Source organism: Pseudopodoces humilis, chromosome 2, assembly GCF_049639895.1.
Source record: "Pseudopodoces humilis isolate 2021_Gansu_Grassland_sample_001 chromosome 2, ASM4963989v1, whole genome shotgun sequence".
NCBI lineage: Eukaryota > Metazoa > Chordata > Aves > Passeriformes > Paridae > Pseudopodoces > Pseudopodoces humilis.
Window position 1 is genome coordinate 59732699 of NC_142201.1, and position 13732 is coordinate 59746430.

At 40.7% G+C, this 13732-nt stretch overlaps 1 protein-coding gene across 7 annotated transcripts in view; it reads right to left on the reverse strand.

Annotated features, from left to right (window-relative positions):
- ENOX1 (ecto-NOX disulfide-thiol exchanger 1) overlaps positions 1–13732 on the reverse strand; it is a 307218-nt gene that overhangs the window by 139848 nt on the left and 153638 nt on the right. For 2 of the 7 annotated variants that reach the window (XM_005516390.2, XM_088068191.1), the window contains one exon: positions 7653–7763. The exons of the other annotated variants lie outside the window; for them this stretch is intronic. The gene's annotated coding sequence lies outside the window, so the exon portion shown is untranslated. The remainder of the gene's footprint in view (positions 1–7652; positions 7764–13732) is intronic. 7 annotated transcript variants of the gene reach the window in all.

The window sequence follows — 13732 nt, forward strand, 5'->3', positions numbered from 1 at the left end:
GGAGCTCAATTGTCACTCTGCTACCTGCATGCCATATGAATCTCAGCAAGACACTCAGTCCTGAGTGAAGCTCACCTTGGAGGTGCACATCTCACTCCCTGGCTGGAAGTCTACACTGCAGTTTTGGATATGAACATCTGTTTTGTCAGACACCCACGGGATGAGATGAGCTGGGCTGAGCAAACTGTGCCTTGGGAGCTCAATTGTCACTCTGCTACCTGCATGCCATATGAATCTCAGCAAGACACTCAGTCCTGAGGGACCTGGCTCCCACTCCTGTCCTTTGCCTGATAACTCTGGCACACTGAGCTGCAGGAGAACAGAAAGCACGACTCAGTTTGCAATAGCTCATGAGAATGTCCCCAAATATAGATACATACAAATTAGAGAGAGAGAGATGGTTGTCTTTCTGATTATTTTTCTGCCCATCCCTAGTGAATATGCCAACATATAATTATTAGTGTTTGACAGCAGGAGCTGCCCACTCTAACACAGTTCCAACAACTGTGATGCCCTATATCTGCCTTTTCTCTGGAGAGAAAATACATCCTGGACCTTTTCTTCCTACTTCCAAATGATGAATCCCATCTCCTCATCCCCATTTCCTTACCAGACACTTAACTTTCTTGCTCCTTTTAATTCCCATTTTAAAGATCAGGGTAAATCACACACCTCTTGGCTACCACAGTCCCCTGTTTCTGCCCATCAGCCTTGCCAAGGCTGCTCCTGGCTTTCTGCATCATTCCTGCTGTATTTGGGGACAGCATCTGTTTTTGAACCAGAAGTGAGGACAGCTACAGGGAGTTCCCCTCTGTCCTTTCTGATCTACAAGGTAGTTTGCCCTAGATAAATGAGGGAAACAATGGATATTTTCCACCTCCCACAGGACGAAGCAGAGCTTCCAGGGTCTTTGTGCTACCACATGCCCATTAGCTTTCCTCAGAGGCTGAATTAAGTTGCTAAGCAGAGCCAGGAATTTTGCCTGTTTTCTAAACAGTTGTTTATGGGATCACTAGCAAGTTACATAAATTTAGGATTATCACATACTGTGTGGGCACTGAGGGAGAAGGAATTCCACAGTTAATGTGAGGTCAGATCAGGAAAACAGCAGCTACTATGTGTGCATCAACTATGATCAGGCAACAGAAATTATTTTGATGCTTCTGCCTTGTAACCGGCTGTCAGGGGGTCAGGATGGAGGAGGTTAGGGCTGCAGATCAGGGTGAATATAGTGATGCTAAAAGCCCTCCTTCCCTCCAGGTGGTCCTGCAATATCTTTACTGAGACAACAAGCCTTCCACTCCCCTTTCTCTGAAACGTCTTCTTGAATGCGCATTTCTTTTCTTCGGTTTCAGTTACAATTCTTCAGGGCAGGAAATCGTGGATTTTCCCTCAGGCAGGGCTAAAACCTACTGAAAATGTGGCATTCCTTGTGCTGTAATTGGACTGATGCTGCCTTTAGCCAGGTACCCTCCAGGCAGGGATATCAGCGAGGCAGCACTGCTCTAAGACACAGAGACAAGGCCACCCCCTTGGCAGGCTTCTGCATAGCCCCTTGTACAGCCAGGCTTTCATCCCATTTCAGGCTTTTAAGGTGCCACTGTGTTGTAAAACTAGGAATAATGGTAATCATATCATCTTTCTCTCTCCTCACGCAGCCCTTCCACCTCTTTCAGGTAGTTATAATCCCCTCATCCACCATTTTCCGAAGTGTTGTACATTTGTTTGTCTTTTCTTATTTGAATTATAAGCTCTTCAGGGTAGAGAATTTGCCTTTATCTCTGTTGGTAAAGTACAATGTCAATTTACTGCACTATATAAATATTTTCTAATAACAAGGGCAATAACAAGAATAATGTATTTACTTTACTGCAATACAGTATTTCTAACCTTCAAGATACAATCAGAAACAACCCAAAGTCAACAACAAGACCAAAAGATTTGTGGAACCTTTAACCATGAAGCGGAAGCCATGAAGCCACTTTGTGGAACTTTGGTAAATTAGTTACTTATATTCATAAATAGCAGTAAAGATTCTTGCAAATTGACCCTCTGGATAATATAAAGCAGAACATAACCAGTGTAAACCAGCAGAGCACTGCTCCACATGTGTATTATAAGGGTCACAAATGGCCTCCTAGTTACTTTTTAAACAAATGCAATGTTAATACTTTCACTGCAACATTATGAATAAAGCATTTGGCCTGTAGCTATGAATCTCATGGCTTTTGACTTGTTTGTTTACATTGTCATCCAGAAAATTTATATACCATGCTCTCTTGGAGTCAATCTTGACTCACCCCTTGAACATGCAGAGGACATGGCCCATGTAGAGGGTTCTGGGCTGCAGAAGTTTCCATCAGCTTCCCCAGTGCAGCTTGATGGCTACCACTCACGACCCTCCCTACAGCAGCACAGCGCTCTTCTGGCACACAGGAGGAGAACGGGGTGCCAGGGTCGGTGTCCAGGCCTCTTTGGCACCATCTCTGCTCATGCTGGTAATGGTTTCTTTGTCCTTTAAAGCTCTGAGGTATCAAATTAATCAAAATAATAGGGATGGCGCAAGAGATTAAACTGACAGGAGTATGAACTGCCCTTGTTAATCCAGGCAGGTGATACTACAGGAAGTGCAAAGCAGACACGTGTAGAGGACAAAGCCCTGTCCTTTGAATTTATGGTCTGAATGGAAAATGCTTTGTGAGACCACCATATTTCTGTCTGAAATATATGGTTTAATTTAGGAGTGCCCGAGTGACACTAGCAGCCTCTGATATATAAGTGGCCAGGTTAAATGACCTCTATGTACTTTCTTGCCTGAAGCTCCGAACAACAGCAAGTGGAACATTTTGAATGAGTCCTATTTCTTATTCTTTTAATTGCCTACTAATATTTCTCTTGGTGGGAAAGACTTAATAGAGCCCTTCTGCCTCCAAGTGTCTTCCAAACTATCCAAATTGCAATTCAGCCGAAAAAAAATATGGGTCTTCAGTTCTCTAGAAATGAAAAAGAAACTTGATGGGGACCCAGGACATTTCTGTTCCTCATATAGCTCTGCAACACACCTTCGGCAAGTAATTTAAACCATCTATATCTTGATCTCCCACCCATGAAATGGTGTGATTATACTTTCTTTACCGCAGACTTTATTAATCTTGCCTAGTCAGGCTGTGCTTATGGGGTATGTCCAGCATCACAGGACCATGACCTGGGCCTGCAGATAACACAGGATTGCATTAGGCCAAGGAATATTCTACCCCCATAAAATCCAAAACTAAAGCAGAGTGGAAAAAACAAAACAAACAAACAAAAAAATATAAATTATCATAATTTCCTATGGAATCACTGTTTATCTGAATGTGGAGAAAATAGCAAGTTTCCTTTAAAAGCACTTGCAATGAAATTCACACTGTCAGGTGTAAATTACAGCCTGTATCTCATCTTGTTCTATCTACAGCTCCTTTCATAGTCATGCATAGCACCAGTGTACAAAAATATTTCCTGCATGTGATCAAGCAACTGTGGGCACATAAGATGCAAGCAAAATAGGAGACTCAACAAAAAATGTTTACTGGTATCTTAAAAGAAAACTAGAAGTTTGTAATCATGCCATTTCTCAATCAGATAAGGTGAATTACAATTGTGCTTGAGAACACAATTCAAATAAATCGAAGAAATATTTTCTTTAAGAAGTTGCAGGGAACTGAAGTAGCTATAAATAAATGACTAAAAGAAATAACAATCCCAGGAACACGATTATATTTGCAATCACAAATATAGTAGATCACTTAAATTAAGTCCTGATCATAATAGAGTTGCTCAGTGGAATAGCATGGGAAACAGGCTTTTCATCTTTTTTTTCCTCAGTGTTTTATGCAAGATCTTCTGGTTGCATATGCTCTACGACATCTAATAGATTACTTCAGACAAATATCTACATACTACAGTAAACTCTGCAGAAACATGGTTTCAATCTATACTCATCATCGAAACAGTGAACTCCTCCCTGAGTCCCATGGATTGGTGATACTGCGAGGTACATCACTGGCACACAGTGAAGCACCACTGAGTTTGGGAGGAGTCACCAGATGGAGTTGTAGCACACTGTCATGTTATTTCAGGGTCTATATTTCAGGGTACAAACAAGATTTCAGCCTGGGTAGAAACTCAATGTTGTTAATCTTCTTTAGGACAACTGTGGCTAGGGGCAAGGAAGTGGCGTATTTAGTTTAATTACACAGCCAGAAATGCCTGAGCTAGGAAATTCTCACTTTAAAGTTGGCAATTTCCTTTCATTCAGGAATGGTTAAAATGTCTTAATTGTTAAGTTATCTATACAAAGACTATACCTCAGGTTTTCTACCAATTAGGTCTCCAAATGCTCATCAGATGGTGAGGACTGGATATCTGCCACAGCACAGAGAGAGAAACAATAATTTTCTAGCTGATAAAACCTTTGTGGGGCACAAAAATTAAACATTTCCTTGTTCAAATAGGGCCTGAACAAAACAGTTTTGTATGACTTCTCAGTGAATAAAAAGAGATGCCATGCCTGCTATGCATGGCTACAGAATTTCTGAAGACTCTGCAGACAAGCCACCCGACTTTCCTGTCATGTCTAGCACAGGTTTTTGCACTTTACAAGATAAGGCAATCAAGCTTTGACCCCTAGCTTCGTTATAATCAACATTTGTGCAAGTAAATTCAGTTTAATTGGAATTTATTCATGTTTCTAAGGGGAGTTTAATGATGGAAAGATTCATGCTACATCACATCTCAGTGGTACTAAGATTCACACATGCAGATCCATCACTGAGAATGGCCTGACCTCTGTTATCATTAATTGAAGCATATTAAGAGACTTAGCAGAAAAAAAAATATCCAAATATGAAATGTCAAGAGACAGATCCATCTAGTTTCATATCCTGTAGTTATAATATACCTTAATTGCAGTTAATTAGGAGATGTTGTTCCTGGTGGAAGATCATCTGACATAGTTTCTGTTGGTGATTAAACACAGAACATTATTTGTTGAATGTGGGACCTGTTTATTGTGACTGTACAATTCTATCTAGAGTATCATTCCTGCTACATAACAAAACAAAAGAAAGTCATAGGTCAAAAATATTTCCCTTGACTCATGATGCTTTAATATCCCCTGCTGCCTTTTTAAATTTTCCACTGCTGGTGCCTTAGGACTCTAGCACATGATGCAGCTCCCACTAAGGAGGGATGCAGAGCCTCTCCTTGGGCTTCAACTGAGCCACATCAGATCCTAAATGAACAGCAGATATAGGAAAAGGCTGAGGGAAGACAAGTGCTACAGGAATTGACCTCTGTGGAAGAACAGTGAAGTTGGACAGAGAATCAATGAAGGCTTCAGTACCATTTGTGAAAAAGTAATCTTTGATTTATTGGAGGAGTGCTATTATCTGGAATCCTTTCCTCATACAGTGTAAAATACAAAAATTAGAAACTCAGGCTGAAGGCATAAGCACAGCTTCTGCTGGCATCAATACGGTTTGCCCACACTCATTGATCTATGGCTATATATGACTCTGAAATACGTTTTGCTGGGCTGTCTGGGATCTTTGCTCATGCTTAGAATAGAAATGATGGGATTGGTTTTGTCGCTGAAAAGTAAGCAGTGCATATCTTCTGCTTGAAAAGCAAGCAAATTAACATTTGTGAAGCAATCTTTTTTCCTCAGTTACAAGAAAAAAAAAAAAAGCAGCAGCATAATTGGCTAGATTACTTGTACTAGGAAAAGTCTTCGTTTTCACAAACTCTGTGCACACTGGTTTCCTAAATGCTTGTTTACTCTGAACAGCAACAATTGTGATAAATCATTTGCTATTTACTCTTCAGTGCTACTATATGCTTTTGGGCAAAGATTTTTTTTTCTGCTCATTATTTATTTATTTTTAATAGCAAAACCACCCTTTTAACACATTTTTCCATTCCCAGTGATGGATTTTATCTTTGATATGTGATCCAGATATTTAACTACCTCTCTCTACATCTCCCATGAATTGTTTATACAGCCACTTGGCAGCATCATTTGCATATCACAGGAAAGATCCCATTACATGTTCCCAGAGGTGCGGTTTCACCAGCTTTATCACTTTCTGCCACCTATGCACGTCTCAGAAGCTGAGTGTCTGGTTAATCCAGAAAGGCACTTCTTGGCTACCAATAGTAATTAAACATTAATGGTGCAGTCACAACATTTCCAGCTACCCAGAACTTATCTTCCCATCGTCTTAGACAAATATAATACCCAAAAAAGATATTCATCTTTTCATACAAATTTTTCTGCCACAGGAAAATCACAGATCTTTACCTTTAATGCATTCTGTTCAGCTGTTGCAGACTTGACCAAAAATAATTAGAAAAGGAACAAATACACAAAGGAAAAAAAGTTGGAAAGAAGAGAAACACTCTTAGGAGCAGAGGAACTGAACATACCACAAAAGAGCTAAAGGAGATGTGGAGCTGGACATTGTATTTGCTCTCCAGACTCTTATTTGGTGACTGAATGGGACAATGGCTCTAACAGCAGGCTTCATGGTGATGAAATGCCGATGTTTGGGTGAATTCCAGATTATTCTTCACCCATTGTATGAAACATTAAAAAATGACAGCAGTGTAACTTTCACTGAGAGGAGCACTTACTCCAAGAGTACTCTAGCAACATCAAAGCATACAATCACTAGGGGTCGGGCACAGGAATTAAAGGGAAGGCAGAACCACAAGTCAAACACCAACTAATTTCCTTGCATAAAGCACTGCTGCCTCCAGATGTTTTTTTCCCAATAAGCAGACAAACAGTACTGTGCCTTCAAACAGAGTTTCCAATGCACATTTGGGGGAAACAAACATTGCAGCTACCAAATTTTGTTAACTTTGATTTTCCCTCTGCAAATCCACCTTGCAGTAAAAGAGTACTAATATGAAGTTTCAGAAATGCAAGCTCTGGGTGAATTTGGAGAGTCTGGGATCTAGAGTAGAATTATTAACAAAAAGAGCCTTTTAGAAAGTGCCCCACACAAACCAAGTAACACCTCTCCAGCTGCTTTCAGTGCAATAGTCAACCCATCATCTCCCTCTCTAGCAATAAGAAAAAACCCACAAACTCCTCAACACCATAGAAGGCTTGAAGAGAGAGAAAGGGTTGATTCACTGACAAAACTAATGAGCTATTGAGTCAGCACCCTTTGAGTCACAAAGTCAACCTCAGTGAACATTGATTGAAACTGGTCACATCCCACAGCCCAAGACTGCAATAGCCAATAGTCACAGTGACAGAGCAAAAGGGAGATGAAGCACAGCTGTCCTCTCAAGTCCAAGTATAGCCTGATGGGCAGGAAGGAAAATCAGAGCTGTTCCTGCCTGTTTAAAAGAGAGCATTTAGTTTTTGAGCCTGTCAGCATGATTCTTTTTGAACGCATTATGTTCACTGACATGTCACCCTGACATTTTGTTTAGTAGTACAAAAAACCCCAGAACCTAAAACAAGAAATAAAAACAAGAAGTTATAAAATCAAATATGATGCTCTCTGCATGTTAAAAGAAGTATTGCTTCCACAGAGACCTGGAAGCTCAAACAGCTGCAGCGCAGTGCCAGTACACGAAAACCAAAAAATGGAACTGACCTGGGTTTCACGGTTCAAGCGTGCTGTGGCAGGGATCCCGGCACGACTCCCAAATTCAAAGCTTGAATAAACACAGTTGTAGTTTCTTGAAGTGGATGCTTTTAATGTAATCTGAAAAGGGTGAGACAGGACATACTCCTGAAACCCATGTTTCTTAGGTAGAAATTCTGCCTGGAGAAGCCCAGCTCATGACTGTTTGCTATTAAGACTGCACAGCAGCGAGGGAGCGTCTTTGAGTTCACATACTTAATGCTCAGTGGTGTGTCTGCGGAGTGGCAGGAAATAAACAACAGTGAGGAGGGGTTAACCAGAGACCTGCTGGCTAAAATCCATATGCCTGGAAGCAGAAGGGAGAGGGCTGCACAGTCAGATATAGTTCAATTGTTTCTAATAGGGAATCTGCCACAGAGCCACCAGGCACAGACAAAGACACCTATCAAAGGCTGTACCTGTTTTACATCTCCCCCTAAACCCAAAATAGCAGTTGTGCATCAGGTCATTTCAGTTTTTCTAAACTGATCTAGAACATCTTCCTAATTCCCAAATACAGCATCGCTAGAAAGCCATACAGTAAACAGAAAAGATCAAATAAGCCACCTATGCATGGTTCTCCATCACATCTAAAACTCCTAAATCACACCCTAAGATGTGTTCTCTAACTTATTTCCTAAGACAGCTGTGTGCCTTATGAAATAATGTCCCCATTCTGCCATAACTGCATCACGGGAACATCCACACAGATGGTCAGATGCAAGTAAAAATGTCTCTGAGCCTGATAGGAGATGGTAAAGTGAAAATCCCTTTACTTGGAGCCTATCTACCAAAATTTCACCACTGCACAACAAGTCACAGCAGGCAGGTAAGGGCAGTGCTTTGTGAAGCCACCAGCCATATATGCAGACAGAGATATGGAGTTGGGCACAGAGCACAGCATGAGTCAGAGAGTCCAGGTGTGGGGATGGCTTGAGAGGAAGAGGGACAGCAGCTGCCCACTACATGTGGCAATGTGCAGAGGAAGAATGAGCTAAGCTATGCTTCCAAAGAGCTCCTTCTGCTGCAAGATGCAAAGGATGCAGCAGACATGTTTCAGAAGATCCGTCACAAGCACTAACATTGGCAGAAATCAGATACGGTTGCAGACATTTCACGCTAGCTTTTCGCTATCAGCTTTTATTAGAGAAGGAATCTCCAGACCTGGGATAGTGCCTCCCCCTCCCCAAAAAAACCCAACAGATTAAACCCAACTCTATGAACTCAATTGGTGGACAATGGTATTGAGGAAACACCCAGTAGCAACGGAGGAACATACTGTAAAGTATAAAGCAGTTATGTGGCTGCATGCATTTTTTACGTACAAAGTATTTATAGATGCTAACCCGGGCAATTTCATATCTCTAGCTATTTACTCTATGCTTGTCAAATGAAATGGCATTTTTCATCCCATTTTGACTGGAAGAGAGAATATGTTTGGATTATAAATTGTTTAGAATTACTTGTTAATGCTGTCAGCTTTTCTGTATCTGCTTGTAGGAGGGACAGGAGGGAGAAAACAAATAATACATTACACATAAAACCACAGTGGAGAAAAACAGAAAGCAAGCTGTTTTCAACACATTTACACTGTTCAAATTAGAAGAATCAGTTGCTGTGGAAGCAGATCTGCAGCTGAATGAAACCTTTCACCTGTCCAACATATGAAATATTTATTATCTGAGGGTGACTAGATTAAATAAGCCAGACATACAATGCAGAAAGCAGATCATGGCTCATCACCTCCATGATTTTCACAGGTCCTGTGGCAGCCAGATTAGATTTTGCCATAGAGAAAGGGAAGTGGGTTCAATTGCAGTATTGGGTGTCAGGAGAAATAAAACTAGAGGAAAGAAACTTCTCAATTTTAATTTAACCAGGTTGGTGATCCTCTGCTGTGTTAGTAAGGCTGGAAAATGTTATCATTTCCAATTAGAGAGAAGAGCCCACTCTCTTTAGATAATTACTTTTCCAATAAATTATTCTTGGCCACTTGTTTCCCCATAAAAAATGCCTAGTGTTTTTGCCTTGTCAAAGTTGTTGGGTTATTTCCCCTTCTTTTTTATTTCCTTACTTTGTGTGGGTTGGACTTAATATATTATGGGGCTGAAACTTGGCAGAGATCCAGACACAACAATTTGAAAAATGTTCATACTAAAATTCAGTGATGGTATTCCTTGTTCATTTTATCTCAGAGCCTCCCTGATAATTCAGTCCTGCAAAATCAAGAATAATTGATGCAGAAGTGGGTATGTAATCCAGGTCATTTTATTTTTCAGAAAAGAACTTTCAACATTTCTTTTGCTGTAGACACAACTCTGACTATGAACAAAAGCCAAAGCCATTATTTAAGAAAGTGATAATTTTGCATAGCTGCTTTCAGCAGAAAATCACACTTGGAAATAATATTTTTTGCCCTTTATCACACTTGTTTCCCAGAAAATCTGGATTTCTAAGACCTTTGGCATCCTTACTATAGTTAAACAGCTTTAATGTCTGCATTCTAAGATGCTGAAATTGTCTAATTAAGCTGAGGGGTAAAAATAAAGCTTAAAGTCCATTGTTATTAATTCATAAATGACACCATGATAAAATATAATTCTGCTAAGTCTTGTGTGTGTGTGTGAAGTGTCTGAAAAGTTGTAGAGAGCAAACACACAACACCAAAATATGATCACTTCTTTCAGTTCATGCCTGCTGCATTTGGCAATTGCATGAAGATTTTAGCAGTAAATATTGGATCAGGTAACGTGATTTCAAGTCAGATTTACAGACTCTTGGGTGCTGCACAGGACTGATCCTGCCCTAACAATTAAGGCAGCAGTGAGGTAGGAACAAGATGGGGAGGGGAGAAAGAACAGCAGAAGAGGCAACACGATATCCGAGCAGTGCCACTGGACAAACTGTGCCATCACAAAACCAATGACACGCTGCAGAAACACGGGGATTCCTGGCTCCACAGTGCAGATGACATTTCTCTCTAGCCTCTTCCACAACACAATAGACCTTAAAATATTAATTAGTCCTCTCTTCCAGTTATGCTCTTCTGGCACTAGTCCTGTGCCTTAATAGGTGCCCCTGATGGTGCAGGGCAGGAGCCCTTTCCCATACCTAGCACATAATACTCATACACTCTGGATTTTCCTAGCCTCAGCCTTCATTTTCATTGCTTCTGTGCAAATAACTTCCTCCACATCTGTTACAGTCCCTTTGCCCTCTCGCAGAGTGCTGCGCTTACACTCTCCCAAGTTTGCCAGAAAGAGACTGCTAGGCTCCAAGTGCACCAAAAAAAGCACAGAACGTGCCTTCTTTCCTGCCTTTCCATCTGTCTGGAATACCCTCCCTTCTTTCCCACCGTGGTACATCAAGTACCTTCCCTTTCTTTGAGAAAACTGAGAATCCATCTGTTCAGCATGGTGCTCCATCTGCAACAACGGCAAGTCCAGTGATGTGCTGCCAATATTTCAACAAAGGGCTCCTCTAAACCCATTCCCCTGAGTCAGTAACACAACCCACGTACCCAGGGTGGGGATGCTCACAGACAGGAGGCGTGTGGAACTGGCAGGCTCTATTCATTTGGTTTTCCCATTTCCACAAAATGCTTTCCCATATCCAGGGAAAGAGGCAGCACCATTTGGCAAATACATTTCTGTTACATGCCTCCTACCAGGAGTGTTAATACTTGGGAATAAAAAAGTAATAAACAAAAGAGCCCACTTTGTTGTTGAGACAGTTGCAGAGTGTGCACCTGGACAAAACATAAGGGATGACAATGGTAGGGAGGGATCTAAATCCCTTGAAGGGACTCCTCAGGACCATATCTGTGTCAAGCAAATTAGTGAAAGGGCCCCGGTTACAAAGAAGGAAATCATGCCAAATTTTCCTTTTAGTGTGAGCTAGAAGAGGGTTGAGCTTTGCAAATGTGCCTGGTTAGTCTGAGGACAAGGGTGAGGGAAGAGGGGTAAACAGTTAAGGCAGACAGTTTTTCAGAAAGGAACTGTACACCACTTTTGCATTCATATTTCTGTATCAGGTGTGAATACATCATACAGTTTGTAAATACATATATGCTTGTATGTATAAACACACACAAATTAGTCAGTTGCTTTTACAAACTTTGGCTGCTGCTTTTGCTTCAAAAGCTGTTCTATCTCAGGCATTTTAGAAGTCCAGGCTTAATAGTTTTCCATATGTGGTTATACAGATGTTGATACACACAGTCCAGGATGCCCTGACTGCAAGTACTTTGGATTGACCACTTTTCCTATTGCTTTTTATTAGCTGCACAGTGTTAGATTTATGACAAGTTTCAGAGACATATAAATGGCCAGCTGTTCAATTAAAGTCCCAAAGTTTTCAAAGGTGACAGTATAATGTATTATTTGCTATTTTTAAAAAATAAAAAATCAGCAGTTTTTTAGAATGGTCTTCATATAAAATAGGAGTTACTAGAGTTCCACTCTGCATTGGAACACATGATCACACCACTTCAAATCTGTTACCTTGATTGCTTTTTAAATAAGGAAAATTAAATCAAACAAAAAACCTCCAAAACCCAAGCCAATCAACCAAACAAAACACAATGAAACCAAAAATTGGACTCAACAACTCAGTCTTCAGTTCAACAGATGACTTTTGTTGGTTATTAAGAATAAAGAAGGCAAGATTAGCAGGAGTGGCTGCCATCATATAGTTTAGTTTGATAACATTAAAATATAATACATGTGCAAATTATAACACTAAATAATCTCTATTTATATGCCAGGAAACAATTTAAAAAGTATGTTCTGCTTTTGTCTACTTTGGCTGCCACATAAATGGCAAAGTGTCAAGCCTCTTACCTAAAAAAGCAGGCAATGCTAGTGTGTCTGTCCTGTAATGAGTTCTTCCAGAAAGAAATCCTGATCCTTATCTAGCAGAGCACATCAGCACATTTTGGAGGTCACCCATCTGTAGCAAAACACTCTGGAACACGTTTATGTTTAAAAATAATTTGCTGAACAGGCAGAGATTAGGCAGGTGCCCAGTCAGTCTCTTGAGCTGTGACCTGTTTTAGGCTCCCACAAGATGCTGTGCCATGCTCAGAGCTGCCCTGCACAGACACCCCACTGGTTCCAGCACCACAGGTCCTCCACACAAGAGTTTTACAACCATACCACAAGAAAATAACAAAAGGCAAGTACAGCCCAAATCAAAGCATCACCGGGATCATTCCTCTCAAGCCAAGAAAGACAAATTTTCTTAAGCAGAGGGCTGATGTGGTCTGAGAGGGCTGGAACACTGCTGATCCATGGCACAGACATGCAGAGCCCCAAAAATCCCACCCGCTGAATTGGCAATGCATGATAGCATGGGTGGAACATAAGGATCATCCTCTTTTTTTTGCAGACAACATGAATAAAATGAGGCACAGACAAAAACCCCGAAAGTTTAAATCTGCTAAAAATCTCCTAAAGCAAAGCTATGACAGGAATTTCAAATTAATCCAGATCTACTGAATTCTACTCTGATTCTCCAACCATCAGACCAGTAACCCTCCTGCCTTTGAAGGAAGCATTCAAATCATAAGTAAAGCAATTTCTATTTCCATCATGTTAGCAAGGCAAGGAAGTAAAAATGTTTTGCAAAGCATTGTCCAAGTTACTTGTCACACAGAGACAAGATGAACCAGTTTAAGTGGGGCAGAGAGTTTGACATTCATAGGAGCATTTTCCTCTTCCAAACAGGTGCATGCTAGTTCCCTTCACATCTTTCTCTATTTTCTTTAAATCTCTTATAATACCAGTAATGTGTCCAACCCACTTTCACTTAGATTTGATCTTGACAAAGTATCTTATCAGTCTTCTCCCTAATCCATGCTCCCAGAGTGATTGCACAGAAAGTCAGTTCATTTTCTCAGAGTGAGTTCTTTATAATCTATACAGCTCTCATCTGTTTAAATCATGTGAACAAGAATACAACATTCCATACAAAAAGCTCACTTTTCCTTTTGGAAAAAAAAAGTTCCTGCCCTCACTAGCGAGTGAGCAGGAACACAAAGCCACCAGCCT